Source organism: Ctenocephalides felis, unplaced genomic scaffold, assembly GCF_003426905.1.
Source record: "Ctenocephalides felis isolate EL2017-DRISC unplaced genomic scaffold, ASM342690v1 CF-g0.4_SCAFFOLD_01170, whole genome shotgun sequence".
NCBI lineage: Eukaryota > Metazoa > Arthropoda > Insecta > Siphonaptera > Pulicidae > Ctenocephalides > Ctenocephalides felis.
Window position 1 is genome coordinate 84047902 of NW_020537324.1, and position 17879 is coordinate 84065780.

The 17879-nt window shown below is 28.2% G+C and overlaps 1 protein-coding gene across 1 annotated transcript in view; it reads left to right on the plus strand.

Moving 5' to 3' along the window:
- The window catches only part of LOC113367838 (E3 ubiquitin-protein ligase MIB2-like), a 50117-nt gene that overhangs the window by 14156 nt on the left and 18082 nt on the right, over positions 1-17879 (plus strand).

Here is a 17879-nt window from a genome sequence, read left to right on the forward strand (position 1 = left end):
TTATTTGAACTAAATATTCCTTTACCAGGTCAAGTTGGTCGTGTGATGGACATCCGAGGTTGGGACAACGAATCAATTAGATCGGTAGCTCATGTTAGTTGGGTTACAGGATCCACTAATGTTTATAGGTAAATAATAATAATTACAGTAATAAGTTACAATATTTGATTTATAAATATTCCATTTTAATTTTAGGCTTGGGCATAAAGGTAATGTCGATTTGAAGTATGTGCAAGAATCTAGTGGAGGTTATTACTACAGAGATCATATGCCTGTTTTAGGTAAGAATAAAAATGATTTATTTAATTAATAATTGTTGAGGGTATTTAATTATATATAAACTATATATTTAGCAATCAATTGCTGTCGATATACTTAATCAATATTATTTATTTATAGATAATAAATATTTTGTTAATAATATCATTTTTAGTGATTTATATATTTAGGTATTTACATATAAATTTTTAATATTCTGTAAAATAATATTTTGTTAAAGTATATATAAAAAATATTTATTTCAACAACTATATTTATAATTATCTATTAATTATATAAATTAATAATAAAATAACTAGTGGGGCGCCTTAAGGCAAATTGCTGGAACTTCCCGTACCAAAAATTATTTTTTTTAAAAAAGATCAACATTTTTGAAAAAAAATTACTCTGAAAAAATTAGATTTTTGAGAAACTATAAATTTTTGACAAAAATTTACTTTTTTTTTTGAAAAAAAAGACTTTTTGAAGAAAAATTTGTTTTAAAATATTTTGGAAATTCTGAACTTCTTTTCAAAGCAAGCGTACTGCTTTAACTGCATAAAGACGAAGTATCGAAGCGCGTAAGCGCCGCGACGCCGTCTAACTGATAAACATTGGTACGGAACCCATAGGAATGTAAACAAAATTTATACTTATTGTTAAAATCTCTATAAAATATCTGATAATTTGATGTGCATATGTCTAATGTGCATTTCTGACTGCCAGATGGCATTTTTTTTTTTACTTTTTTTATTAGATCTCCGAAACCGCTAGACCTGCCTTTATGAACATTTGGTCAGTTCTTCATCTTGTTAATACCAATAAAATATTTTTTGAATTATTCAAATCGGACGCTCCGTTCTCTTAAAAACTGAGTTACCGTTTTTGGCACTTTTTGCCCCATATCTTTGGAACGGCTAGACCTGCCTTCGCCAAAAACTAATCAGCACGTCTCCTTATCAATATGAATCGAATGTTTTTTGAATTATTTAAATCGCTTCATCCGTGTTCCTGAAATCGTCAACGAAAATTTGTATCCGAGCACACACACATGCACACATACACACACACACAGACACACACGCACACACATATACACACACGCGCACACACACACACATACACACACGCACACACACACATACATCAATTTTTTCCAAAGTATGCCAAAATGTTCAGAAGCTTTTGAAACGTAAAGATATATAAAAATTTTCATTTTCGATTTTTTTACGATTACCATAATTTGCCCTGCGGGAAGTTAAAAATGTTTATTATTATATATGAAATTTTGTATTGAGAAAAAAAGCATTTATGTTTCACACTTTATAATCAATATATTCAAGAACAAATTTTTCATTTAGCAAATTTTTAGTATCTAAGCAATATAAATGTAAAATTCAAATTTAAATTATGATTTAACTTCAATATGTTTTTAATCAACTGTCGTTTTCAGGTAAACCTGAGCCAGGTAATCCAACCAGATTAAAAATGAGTACAAAAGCCACAAACAATGGCACCTGTAATAATTCCTTTTTCGCCGTCGGCGAGCGAGTTAAAGTCGTCATGGAGCAGGAGCCATTGAAACAAATGCAGCAGGGTCATGGTGGATGGAATCCTAGAATGGCCCAGTATATAGGAAAGGTAAACACACTTAATAGACAATAGTTATGTTATTTATATGTATTCTTAAAATATTTTATTGCAAATAGATTGGCACAGTGCATAGAGTAACTGAACGTGGAGACATTCGCGTCCAATATGAAGGCTGTTCGAATCGATGGACGTTTCATCCTGCAGCCTTGGTTCGAGTGGATGGAACAGCAGGTACTTATATATACATATATACATATATATATATATATATATATATATATATATATATATTGTATGATTCTGAATTTGATGTTGACATATGTATTAACAAAGTCTAGTAATCGGGCATAACATCAATAAAAAACATGAATTTCTTTCAAAAATTTATTCTATATCCATACGTTTCGGCTATAATCCTAGCCTTCATTCAGTGGAAACTAAAAATAAAATTAAAAACTAAAAACAATTGAATTGAAGTAAAAAGAAAAAATAAAATAGTAAATAGTACTTACAATTAGTTAATCTTAGTGTTAAATTGGAAGATTTTATTAATCCATGGTATCAGGATATGGTAATGCACTACACTATGTATTATAAACATTAAACTTGTAATTACACAATATTTTCACAAAATACTAATTTAAAAAATCACAATTAGATAATGTGTTGTTCGCAGACTGGTTGAAGATATAATGGAGAAACGACTTTTTAAAAAAAATATTTTTTTTTACCAAGATTCTACACATGTGTGGAACGAATTGCGAATCCTTTGGGCGTCGTTTTTATTGTTTTGTGAGAAATTTGGAAATACTATCTAAATAAAAGAGGTTTGTGTCACACAGCGTGTTAAGTTCATTCCGTTTATTTATTGTTTTATTACTCTAAATAGTTAAAAAAGATCCTTCTATAATTCTTCGATTGAATAAATTTTGTTCGAATTGTAGTACAGTCGGGTTAGAAAAGACCATATTGTGTTTTAAAGTATAAATATGCTCCGCAATCATAGTTTTACATTGCCTTGGATTTTTTTAATTATTTTTATGTTGTTGTAAACGTTTTATTAAGTTCTGGCTTGTTTCTCCTATGTAAATTAAATTACACTAAGATTAACTAATCGTAACTACTATTTACTATTTTATTTTTTATTTTCACTCCAATTCAATTGTTTTAGTTTTTAATTTTATTTTTAGTTTCCACTGAATGAAGGCTAGGATTATAGCCAAAACGTATGGATTTAAAATAAATTTTTGAAAGAAATTCATGTTTTTTATTGATGTTAAGCACGATTACTAGACTTTGTTAATATATATATATATATATATATATATATATATATATATATATATATATACATATATATCATTTATTTCAATTTATATTTAACTAATTATTTTTATATACACTTTTTCATTATCTATTACGAATCTGTTATCTAGCTGCCCCAATAAATGGTGTCAACGATGGTGCATCAACATCAACTCATCCCCATCAACATCAACAGCCTACAGGAAGGCAGACGTTCAACATCGGAGACAAAGTCAGGGTCATCTGTGATGCCCAAGCCGTCAGAACTTTGCAAAGAGGTCATGGGGAATGGGTCGAAGATATGTTGCAGGTAATTATTGATAAGATATAAATAATATTTATATTCTCTTTCATCATAATTTTTTTCTCAGGCTTTGGGAAAAACAGGCGTAGTAACAAAAGTCTACAGCGACGGCGACTTGCGCATCGAGATTGAAAAGAAAACTTGGACTTTGAATCCACAATGTGTAACTTCACTGAATCTGCCTTTAAATACATCAACATCACCTCAAAGATTAGCCACGATGAATCCAGAACGATGTAACAGCATGGCTGATTTGAGTCATCACAGGAACGAACCAGTTTGTAAGCGAAAATAATTGTTTAACATTATTTGTATTTATAATTAATTTGTACTTAACATTATATGTCTTTTATAGTAACGCCTTTACCAGTTATGGCCAGCAGTACAGGTTTTGATAAATTGGTTCGAGAAGCTGCACAAGGCAATATGGATTACGTTAAAAAATACATAGAACAACATCCCGATCAGGTATTAATAGATTTTGATATGGTTATCTAACGTATATTAACAATTGTTTTCTTTTTTTAAGGTGGATGCGAGAAGTGGTGGCAAATCTTGTTTGCAAGTAGCAGCTCATCAGGGTCACTTAAATTTGGTCAAATATTTATTAGATAAAGGTGCCGATGTGAATCAGACTGATAATGATAAGGATTCAACGTTGCATTATGCAGCTTTTGGTAACCAACCAGAGGTAAATAGATAGTTGGATATGTAACACAGTGTATAATTTTAATACTTACTTAATATATTATGAACAGGGCGGGTAAAAATAGCATGCAAGTATTTTTGCTTGTTTGAATGTCGCTAACTTTAAAATTGGTTGAAAGAGTTAGCTGGCAGTTTTTATTGAGATTCAATTAATTTAGTTTTTTGTCATTAGTATTTGGATACATAGCAATATGTGATTTTTTTTATATTTCTCAAAATGACTTTTTATTCCAAACATTTTAATTTGTATACATTAGTAAAAACTAGACAAAATTTACTAAAATTTAGTGTAAAGCTATATAACAAAATTTTAAATAAAACTTATTGGAACATTTATTTCGTGATAATATGTTTAATAATATGTGAACTCAGGACTTTTTTAGTTTTTTTGAATACTTCCAAAATTTTGTTCCGGTCTTATTGTTTTATATACATCAGTAAAAACTAGATAAAATTTACGAAAATCTAGTAAAAACTGTTATATACACTACGATATTGAAATTTTGAATAATTCGTTGTTGAAATTTATTCGGATTATTCGGACTTTAGTATCTTGATAATTTGCAAGTGTAGGGGTTTCGAACATTTGTTCAGTTTTCTTTAATAACTTTTAATTTTATTCTCAGACATCATAATTTGTTTACATTAGTAGAAACCAGACAAAATTTACTAAAATCTAGTATAATCTGTTATATACACTCAGATATTGAAATTTTGAATAATTTGTTGTTGAAACGCGGACTTCAGTATTTTGATATATTGTTATATATGCATTTAGATCATTTTTTACATTTCTTGAAATAACTTTTAATTTTATTCTCAAACATTATAGTATGTTTACACTAATAGAAACTAGATAAAATTTACTAAAATCTAGTAAAATCTGTTATATAAACTTGGATTTTGAAATTTTGAATAATTTGTAGTTGAAATATGGACTTTAGTATTTTGATAATTTGCAATACATATAAGCTAGTTTTTCCATCCGCTTATAATGTATTACTAATTTTTTATTAAGTTGAAGAATTTATTTTTTATTCAGGTTATATTTTTATTTTTCAGGTAATGGAAGTATTATTAAAAGCTGGAGCCCATATAAACGTACTGAACGCTTCCAAATGTACTGCCCTGCATATATCAGCCCACAAAAAGCCACCACATTGTGTTAAAGTCTTACTGAAATATGGAGTCGACGTCAATATACAAGTAAATATATTATTATATAATAATATTATCACATAATGATAATGACATATCTTATCAGGATTCATACGGAGATACTGCACTCCATGATGCCATTGGCAAGGACAGTGCTGAAGTTATCGACTTATTATGCAACACTCCTGGTAAGTACATATCGATACCACAAATAAATTTTGGTGCACGCACCCAAGTCTAAAAATGTGTCTATTACCACCCAGCTTATGATGTGACAATTCAAAATCATCGTGGTTTCAACGCTTTGCACCATGCGGCTCTAAAAGGCTCTCTAACTGCCACAATACAACTTTTGAGGCGTGCCAGACAATTGGCGGATTCTAGAAAGGCAGACGGTTTTGCTGCAATACATTTGGCGGCTTTGAATGGACACGCTGCGGTCGCTAGGGCTCTCATAGAACGCGGGGGCGCCGATAGAGACTTGACAAATGCTAGGGGACAGACTGCTTTGCTGTTGGCCGTATCCCAAGGTAAGGGGTGAAGGAAATATATATATATATATATATATATATATATATACGATATATATATATATACGAGTATATATATATATATATATATATATATATATATATGATGAAAGTTTTGTCGACGTTGATACATATTTGTAAAATTTTTTGCAGCCCAACCGTCGAATTAAAAAAAGATTAAATAACAAAATTATTTATTCCATTATACGTTTCGACACTTGATGTGTGTCATCATTCAGTAATCAAACCAGGAAAAACAGGAAACATTAATTATGATGTAAAAATTTATTTAATACTAAATTTGTGTAAAATAATAAAATACTATTAATTAACAAACGAGAAATAGGAGGAGCACATATTGCCCTCCTATATTTAATGTTATGGTAGCATAGCGTTGTGTGCACTATTGAACACAACACTGTTCATTGTTATTTGTTCTTTAATCTTGTTATTTAACCTTTTTTTAATTCGACGGTTGGGCTGCAAAAAAAAAATACAAATATATATATATATATATATATATATATCTTATATATAAAAATGGATCGCAAAATGTGTTGGTAAGCGCATAACTCAACAACGCCTGGACCAATTTTGCCAATTCTTTTTTTAAAATGTTTGTTGAAGTCCAAGGATGGTTCTTACGGCGAGAAAAAATCGAATAATTGCCGCGAAAACCCTAAAAACAACCCTTATCTTTTTCTCATACAAACGTTTTCTAACTAAAACATAGAATCAATTTGAGCTTTATTGCTATTATATAAAGTTCATATTAAATTACAAGCACTCGCTGTATACTCCTCCTAAACGATTATTCGGATTTTGATGAATCTTTCTGAAGTTTGTTGAGAAAATTTTCTAGGATGTATGTGATTATAAATTACTGGGATGTATGTGCTATATTGTAGAAATAAATGGAAAAAATTGCAAAATCAAAACTATCATCTGCTAAAAATTTCAATTTACTCATGAACCTAGACAATATTAGAATATGTATAATAAATTTATGATTATGAATAAGAAAAATGAAATGTCTACATTATTATTGCCGAAAAGCAGCTGAGATATGCCAGAAATTAAAGTAATATAAAAGACAGTATATGTATGTAAGGTAGATTGAATGATACACATATGAACAGGATATGACAATTTACTTAAAATATGAAATTAAGTATTAATCAGGGCCGGTCCTACCTTTAATGCGATGAATGCGAAAAATACGAGCAACCGCCTTAGGGGGCGCCTACATAAGATTCCGATATTAAATTTTCAATATAGTTTTATTCTTCAATAGATAATTTCTTTGCATCATTTAGTAATCTTTCCACAATATTTTTAAAATTCGTACAAATTTCACTTTATAACAACAAATGGGAAACTAGAGATGAATACATACAATTCGGCCCTCACGATATTGATTAGGAGAAGTTTAAGATGCAATTTTGGATATCTTAAATAATAAAAAATTAAATTAATTTAATCCAACATGAAGTACCAGTGTTATGTTATGGTTATGGTTATGTTATATCGTTTAAAAGACTTCAATTTCCAATATAGTGTGGGAATTGAGACTCATCACTTTATTTAAAGCAGTTTTAATATTATATTTCATATTATAAATGTATATGTATTTTGGCGTAAAGAGTAATTTAAAAAACAATAATTATTATTTTTAGGTAAACGGTAAATGTTAGTATATTATAATAAAAAATTGTAGACATGGGTACAGGACAACGTATGTCGGGTCATCTAGTATATATATATATTTCTATTTCTATTTCTATTTCTAGGTCATTGCAATGTGATAGAAACCCTAGTATCGCTCCGTTGCTCCTTAACGGCTCGTGATGAAGACGGAGACACTGCTCTGCATTTAGCGATAATAAAAAGTGTGGCAGATGCACCTCTGCCCTTACAGTCGGATGCACCATGTATAAGGGCTCTTTGTGATCACCAGAAACTGGCAACATTGACAGAACATCGAGTAGGAATGGCTATTGCTTGCTATTTAACCAGAGAAGGATGTCAGCTGGATGCCAGGAACGGGAAGGGAAAGACTGCTCTGGAGTTGGTGCAGAATGAGGAATCGAGAAAGGTAATAAAGGATACATATATATATATATATATATATATATATATATGTATATATATATATATATATATGTATATATATATACTAGCTGACCCGGCAAACGTTGTTTTGCCATAAAAAATATGCCTAAATTGATAAAAAAATTAATAAAAGTGCCAAAAATCAAATATTTAATAGATTTGAACTCTGATTCTTTGACAAATAGTTAAAAACTTGTTATAATTTTCAAAATTATTTGACATTTCATACTTCAAAAATTAATTCACTCGCATCATAGTTTTTTGTTTATTATACTTTTGTCATGTCATATATGTCAATAAAATTTTCTTTCAAATATTATTTATTTGTTAATAAATTAATAATTATTTTAAGTCCAATGAATATATAAATATAATTGTTAAATTCATAAGTTTGGCTAAATCAACACAGGAATATTGTGTATTTTTTATATAAAGATCTGATTTTTGACATTTGCATTTTATTTCAAATTAATTATAATTGTCAAAATATTTTCTTTTCGGTCAAAATTTAATATAATATGATATAATATTTAGTTTGTCTAGTTTGTTTTTGTCAGATTCCAATGATACCCTCAGAATGTACTATTTATTCCATTTAAGAGGTTACAATTTCTTGTAAGATTAGCATTTGCGATGACAATCAAAATATATCTTAACCGATATATTAATAATGATATTATATTTTAATTACATAAATTTCTTTACACTCCGATAAATAATTCCAACGCATCATAGTGTTTTGTTTATTTTAATTGTGTTTATGTCAATTTTTTTTTAATTAAAGAATACATTAAATTTTAGTCTAAATCGACGCAGTATCTTTATCTAAATATACAATTTTTTATATAAATATTTGATTTTTTACATTTGCATTTAATTGAAAAATAGTGAATGTCAATTTCATATATCCAATTTGCACTAAATTTATAAATGTCAAAATATTTCCTTCTTGGTCCAAGATTAATATAATATGATAATATTTATTTTACAATAATGTTTTGTATCTATAATTTGCTTGGCAATATTGCCTATAACATAACTTGGAATAATTAACTTATTTGCTTCTTATTGAAGTAAGTCGTTAAACATTTTTTTGTGAAATGTAAAAATTTTGTTTATGATCAATTTTAAATTCAATATGCCGCTTTTTTATTGTCATCTCTGATCTATAATGTTTTGATGAAGTTTTGGTTTCCGAAATAATTTGGTAAGCTAATCAATTAAATCTAAATCGTAAAACTATTTATATAATTATTTTCATAAATACTGACAAATGACATTTAATTTTTTTACATGTCAACATTTATTCAAATTTTTAAGCATTGATTTTTAATTAGATTTAAAACTATAAACAGTGATTTTGAATATAGCATTTCATTAAATTTGTATTTAAATGTTGGATATTTCTATATATGTACATGTTTTTGAATTTTATTTTTTAAAATGTCAATTTTTTTTTCAAAAATTATATATCGAAATTTTCTTAAATTTTGACATTTGTCATTTTAGTGTTTTGTTTTTTTTTTGGTCATTTTCTGCCAAAATTTTTAGAAATTTATAGAAATTATGTATTTATATTTCAAATTTACTTTTCAAAATTTCCTATAACCTAAGTTGGATATATATGCACACGATGAGCCAATAAAATTTAAAATCGGTTCAGTAGTTTGGGCGTCCATCGCGAACCAACATTGTGACACGAGATTCATATATATATATATATATATATATATATATATATATATATATAAATATATATAAATGTTTATAATTCTTTTATAGATTCTGATGTACTTCCGCTCCAAACGGCCGCCTCCAGCAGCTCCACCAATGAAGCAGGTGCCCCCATTGCCCGTGGGACGCTCCTCGATGAACATCAGTGGCCCATCGCATTCTCATGGAAATAGTAATGCTGTCTCTGTCAATAATTTGCCACAGAATTTGATGACCCTCTCATTGAATGAGAGACAGTCTAAAATTAAGCACAACGAGAACGAGAATGAGCAGTTGGAGATGCCCAGCGAATGCATGGTAAATAGAATAGAATAACTAGTTGGTATTGGTATTTAGCCTTGAGGGAAGTTACATGAACTTCCCGATTTGTGTAAATAATCGACTTAATCAATAAAAAATAAATTAATTTATGAGTGATTAAAAGTATTCCGACTGGATTTATTACACATTATTGAAAATCGAACACGTCAACCCGGTCGGAGTATTTTTTAAAACCAAATTTTCAAAAATCTATAATTTTTATAATTGAACCAGTTTTCGTAGGACGTTAATGGTTTACTATGTTACAGACCAAGTACTCTATCATTTACCAACTAAATCATCTAATTTTATTTTTAACAAACGTTAAAAAAAACTACTCATTTTCTCAAACTTTAATAAATTTTTTAAACTAAACTACTTGTTGTAAGGCCGTAATATTTCAGTAAGTTCTATAAGACTATGATATATATCGCCAAAAAAAATTCTATGAAAATCGGTTTAATTTTTTTTTTAATAGTTAATTACAAGAAAACGGCTCGGTAGATTTTCACCTAAAACTAATCAGTGTCATTCCCAACTAATATCTTTTGAACAGTTTTTGATTTTTTTAAATCGGTTCGGTAGTATGAGCTTAAATGTGGACGAAACGTTTAACACTTTTTTCCAAATTACAAAGAAACGGCTCGGCCGATCGTCACACAAAACTGAGAAACGATAATCCTCATCGAGATACATCAAATGCTTTTTAAATTTCTGAAATCGGTTCAGGCGTTTTTGAGCAAACGTCGATAAAAATTCTAATTTTGACAAATGCCAAAAAGATCATACTAATTTTTGCAAACTTCGACGAATTTTTAAAGCTAAACAAGTTGTCGTAGGGCCGTAATATTTTAGTATGATCTAGAAGACTATGGTATCTACCGCCAAAAAAATAATAATAAAAATAGTCGAAAAAAAATTTTTTTAACACGTTATTACAAGAAAACGGCCCGGCCGATCTCTACCAAAAACTAATCAGCACGATTCCCAATCGATATCTTTCGAAAGGTTTTTGAATTTTCAAAATCGATTCGGAATTGCGGGCTTAAACGTAGGCGAAAATTTTTCACTTTTCTGCGATTTATAAAAAAACGGCTTGGCCGATCGTCGCACAAAACTGACAAACAAACATCGAGGAACATCGAATGGCTTTTAAATTTTTGAAATCGGTCCAGCCGTTTTTGAGAAAACGTCGATTTACAGCAAAAAATCTGTTCACACACACGCACACACACACACATACTTTTTCCAAATTTGGTCTCATTCGATTCAGAATGTCTTGAAACGTCGAGAAAACATAAAATTAGCGATTCGGATTTTTTGATGAAAACAAACTGCTCCTTCGGGAGGTTAATAAAGTGCATATACTTATATATGATATTACTGTTTATTCTTAGGTCTGTAATGAACCTTTAAAATCCGGTCCAATCTTCGAGCCCTGCGGCCACAAGATAGCCTGCGACGACTGCGCTTCCAGAATGAAAAAAATGTGTCCTCTGTTCCGTAACCAGAGTATTTTTAATAGAACCAGCAACGAAACAATCAGCAACCATCGAAGAAAAATCAACGAAAAAGCCACAATCGGATTCCCAGCCTTCTGTCTCGGACAGAATGAAATATTTGGAGAGCAAGATTCAAGAGATTGAGGAAATACATTGTTGTTCCATTTGCATGGAACGGAGGAGGAATGTGGCCTTTTTGTGTGGACATGGGGCTTGTGAAAAGTGTGCGGAGCCTTTGAAGACTTGTCACATGTGCAGGGAGAAGATTGTTACCAAGATTAATCTGTTTTGAAGAGGCCAGGTAAGACAAGTTAATTAATTAAACACGACTAAGGACTACACAACATTAAGTGGGGAGCCTGCTTTAGAGGCTTCAAAAAATCGCTTTTTTTGGGGAATTTTTCGGGAAGGAAATAAATATTCAATTGAAACAAAACTTTCAGGTTTTATTAGTATATATTTCAACATTCTTCTTAATTTTTTTCATTGAAATATATGTCATAATGTGCCGGGTACAAGCATTTTGCCGATGCGCCACGAGCATGCAGGTGGTAAAAGTGCAGGTCACAATTTTCAGCCGAAACAAAAAATAAAAACAAATATATATTTTCAATTGTATAGATTCTAGTTACACCTAAAACATGCGAAAAAAATGGAAATTCACACATTCTTTGCAACTTAAAAAAAAATTATTATTTTTATAGAAAAATTCGCTTTAGATTGATTAAAAAGTGGGTTAATTATAACTTTTTTTTTAGGTTCATTTAAGTTCAACTAGAATAGAATTTAATTCTGAATACAATGAATTTTATCTCGTTTTGATAGGACCTTTAGTTTTTTTCCTATCTTTCTTGCCAATTAGGAAGAATCGAAAAAATGAAAAACCGAGATATCACTATTGCTCACTATTCTTCTGCAACTCCGAAAATAATTTGAATTTGTTTCTGAAATTTAAAGGATATAGTCTTGGCTAGTTTTGGAAGACTTTTCACAAAAAAAAATCAATTTTTTTAAGCCTCTAATAAGTGACTAAATAATTTACCAGCTAGATTTTTTTAAGTTGTCTGAAAGATGAAGGAATGGCGTTGAATGAAACTGATTGAGCCAAGATGGTAATAGTGTTTTTTCAATAAAATTTTTTATATTATCAGAACGCTCTTGAAAACCTATGAAAAGTAACTTATGCCTTTGGGCCAATTTAATAGATTTTAAAGCATACGAACCCCTTTGTCAACATCCATTATTCGTGAAATTATTGCTTCTCTGGTGAATTGAGAATAACCAATATTTTCTAAGACAGCTTTCCTAACAACAACCAAAGGATCACTTTTTAAATGAAATTTGTATGTTTTGCATATTAAATCATCTTGATTTTGTGGATTTTGTAATCGTTTGCCAAATTGCTTCTGCCCATATTTAGTTAAGCCATCAAACATATCGTCATCTGTCAAACATATAGATCAGTCACCTATATTAAATTTATAAATTGTAAGGATAGTTTTCTTGTATCACTACATTCTGCACATGATATTTCCATAAGAAATCGTAGCATGTTTTTTATTATCCCATGCATTTCAACTTCTTCTCAAAGTAGTATGAAACATTCTTTCTCTATATTATTCAGAAATAATGTTATAAACTCCATAAAACAAGTCACCTAGAACAACAAAAAACAAATTGATTGATTGCAACTGTAAAGGATTAATAAATGATAAACACGGAGAGTATTATAAAAACCTGTGGCATATCATCTCCGAGAGCAATCTGCTTTTTAGTTAAAATAACTAATATGTCGTATAGACGGTCTTCAGTCGTTTTGCTTGCAATTTTTTGGGCTTCTGCGAGATATTTATAATGTGTTGTGTTTGACTTTGAAGCTTTCAGCACAATATCACAATAGTAGAAAGCTAAATAATAAGTCTTATAATTTAGTAATGTTGTTTGTTTCTTAGCAGGTCTTCTACGACGCTTCATGTTGTTATTTCTATATAAGATAACTAGATGACCCGACAGACGTTGTCCTGTACCCATATGTCTAAATTTTTTAATATAATATACTGATATTTACCGTTTACCTAAAAATAATAATTAATGTTTTTTAAATTACTCGTCATGCCAAAATGCATATACATTTTACAATATGAGGGATGTTATATGTTGAACTGCTTGAAATAAAATGATGAGTCTCAATTCCCACACTGTATTAGAAATTGAAATCTTTTAAACGGAATAACATAACCATAACATAACACTGGTACTTTATGTTGGATTAAATTAATTTAATTTTTTATTATTTAAGATATCCAAAATTGCATCTTAAACTTCTCCTAATCGATATCGTGAGGACCGAATTGTATGCATTAATCTTTACTTTCCCATTTGTTGTTATAAAGTGAAATTTTTTCGAATTTAAAAATATTTTGGAAAGATTAGTGAAAGATGCAAAAAAATTATATATTGAAAAAAAACTATATTGATAATTTAATATCGGAATCTTGTGTTGGCGCCCCTTAAGGCGTGCGCTCGTATTTTTCGCATGCATCGCATTAAAAGTAGGACCGCCGCTGATTAATACTTAATTTCATATTTCAAGTGAATTAATTTTTTCATATGTGTATCATTCAATCTCCCATACATGTACTGTATCTTATATTATTTTAATTTCTGGCACATCTCAGCTGCTTTTTGGCAATAATAATGTAGACATTTCATTTTTCTTATTCATAATCATAAATTTATTATACATATTCTAATATTGTCTAGGTTCATAAGTAAATTGAAATCTTTGGCAGATGATAGTTTTCATTTGTTTTCGATGCAAACAATGACATGTCGTTTTTTGCATTCTTTTTTATTTATTTCTATAATGTTGCACATACATCCCAGTGCTTTATAATCGCATACATCCTAGAAAATTTCTTTAACAAACTTCAGAAAGATTTATCAAAATCCGAATAATCGTTTAGAAGGAGTTCACAGTGATTTGGGCTTGTAATTTAATATGAACTTTAGATAATAACAATAAAGCTCAAATTGATTCTACGTTTTAGTTAGAAAACGTTTGTATGAGAAAAAAAGGTTGTTTTTAGGGTTGTTCCGGCAATTATTCGATTTTTTCTCGAAAATGTGCTTCTATATAAAATGAAAATTAAATTTAAAAAAAAGAAAAACCGAGAAATCACTATTGCTCACTATTCTTCTAAACTCCGAAAATAATTTGAATTTGTTTCTGAAATTTAAGGGATATAGTCTTGGCTAGTTTTGGAAGACTTTTTACAAAAAAAACAATTTTTTTAAGCCTCTAATGCAGACACCCGCTTAAGTGACTAAATAATTTACCAGCTAGATTTTTTTAAGTTGTGTGAAAAATACAAATATGTAAAAATAGCATTTACTGCTTTAGAAAATCTTAAGAAAGCGTTCAACATAAATCACATATATATAACTATATCACATTTTAATATGTACATAATTTTTAATCATGATACAATTATTTAATCTTAAAGTAAATGCATATTGGGTATGCATTTGTAGCATTTGTATTTAATTTTAATTTATTTCATAATATATATGCCGATTACTATTTATATATAAGATTATAAAAATTGTAAATATGAATATTATGATTCGATTATGTGCATGAAGATTCAATTGATTGAAATTAGATTTAAGCAATTGAAATTGATAAACCAAATTTTAGAATTATTAGTTCATAAACGCATATTGAAAAGGACATGGAAACATCACTACATATATATATATATATATATATATATATATATATATTTATATTAGGTTGGTCCTTAATATGAACATTTTCGAATTTCTTTGCTCCCAATGACTCAAATGCTTTCAAATTAATAAAAAAAAATTATCTAACAGTTTCAGCTCTTAATTTTAACACTTAGATAGTCCACAATTCAATTAAGTTTCGTATATTTATTATTAACATATGTCATTAAGTAAATTCTTGCGGCATCTGTGATAGCATTTGTGAACTCAAATATTATGACACTTAAAAATATTTATAAATCACTTACCCTCTAATTATATCCATGCGAGTTGTTTAATGAAATATTTATTTATCATGAAATCAAAATTAATTTTGAGGCAAAATATTTGTTTAATTGGTGATGTATCAAAATTACAAGTCTGCTATCACAGATGGCGCAAGGATTTACTTAATGGCACATGTTAATAATAAATATGGGAAACTTTTAATTGAATTGCGGACTATCTAAATGTAAATATTAAGAGCTAAAACTTTTAGATAATTGTTTTTTATCATTTTGGAAGCATTTGAGCCATTGGGGGCAAAGAAATTCGTAAATGTTTATATTATGGATCACCCTAAATATGTATATATATATATATTATATATATATATATATATATATTTTGTCTAATGTAAGGTAGAGTAATCCAAGACTCTACCATTCAATATATATATATATATATATATATTATATATATATATATTAGGGTGGTCCTTAAAATGGTCATTTTCGAATTTCCTGCTTCTCCAGGGGCTAAATGGTTCCAAATAGATAAAACAATTCTCTGAAAGTTTTAGCTCTTAATGTTAACGTTTAGATAGAGCGCAATTCAATCAAAGTTTTGTATGGAAATAGCATAGAAAATTTTCAAAAATTTTAAAAATGTTTTTTAGATGTAATTTAGCGAACAAATGAATGAATAAAACTCATTCATTTGTCGCTAAGTTATACCTAAAACATTTTTTTTAAATTTTCAAAATTTTTTTCATGCTCTTTCCATACAAACTTTGATTGAATTGCGCTCTATCTCTAAATGTTAATATTAAGAGCTAAAACATTCAGAGAATTGTTTTTTATCAATTTGGAACCATTTGAGCCCCTGGGAGCAAGGAAATTCGGAAATGACCATTTTAAGGACCACTCTAATATATATATATATATATATATTATATATATATATATATATATTAATTTATTTATTATATTAGTAGTGATGTTACTTGTTTCTGTTAAACAATATTGTACAATTGACTTGACAATAATGAATATAGATTGTATGTAAGCGACTGATAAATTTTATAATAAGATAAATTTACAATATTTAAATTAAATTATAGTCATTGATTAAAATAAATAGATAAATAAAATGTGCCAAAGGTTGATCAATATACGTAAAACAATTTCATATCATAAAGGACTAATAAATAAATAAATAAATATATATATATATATATATATATATATGTTTATTTATTTATTATTATGTCCATTACATCACAACCTTTGCAAATTTATCATTAATCGATAGAGCAGTTATGAACAAGTTAATAGAGTGATATAATAAATTAATTTATTTTAAGATTATATATATTTAATAATTAATTTATATGTCGAGATGCATGATAAAGTCTGAAAAGTCAAGTATATATACACGTAGATATATTTTTGAAATGACATTATTGTCAATAAATAATATAGTAATGATATTATTCTATGAATATTATTTGATATTAGACGTGTGTATTTTTAAATATAATATAAAAATAAAGACCATAAAATTAAGTGAGAAATTAAAATTTATTTATAATTAAGAATTTTTCTTAATTCGAGTATTGCTCCAAAAATAGTTTTTTTCTGTATTAAAAGACATTGTTCTAACACAGCACATTTATTTTACATATAAAAAGAATTACATGCTTTTTAATATTATTATATTTCGAATAATTTATATTAAAATAAAGAGAAGTGCCATTAAATAATTATACATATTGAATTATATATATATATATATATATATATATATATATATATATATATATAAAATAATTAGCAGCCTATTCGTCGAATTGAAATGTTAAATAAACATTCTTTATTAATTATACGTTTTGACACTTGATGTGTGTCATCATTCAGTACAAAAATACTAACAAACGTTACACTGATGATAGTTATTAAAAAATTGTATTTAATAGGAAAAATCAACATATAACTAAAAATTTACATTAAAAACTAAAAGAGAGGACGATCGAAAATAAAGTCAGTTTTCAGTAATAAATTTATTAGTGTAATTGTCCTGGTTTGATTTACTAAATAATGACATACATCTAGTGTCGAAACGAATAATAACGTCTTTAAAAAAAGTACCGGTGGTGTTTTCGTTTCCTGAACACACAGGTATAATAATTTAAAATATTTGTTAATAATTTTTTTATTAAAATAACCAATTATCCAAATGTTTAATACAATATTTACTTTTCATATTGTACATCATTTTGTCATGGATATACGGACACGATGGAATATTGGATGCAATAAAAAATAGTACATGATTTAATTTTGATAAAATGGACATCAATATCATGGACAGCATATTATGAGT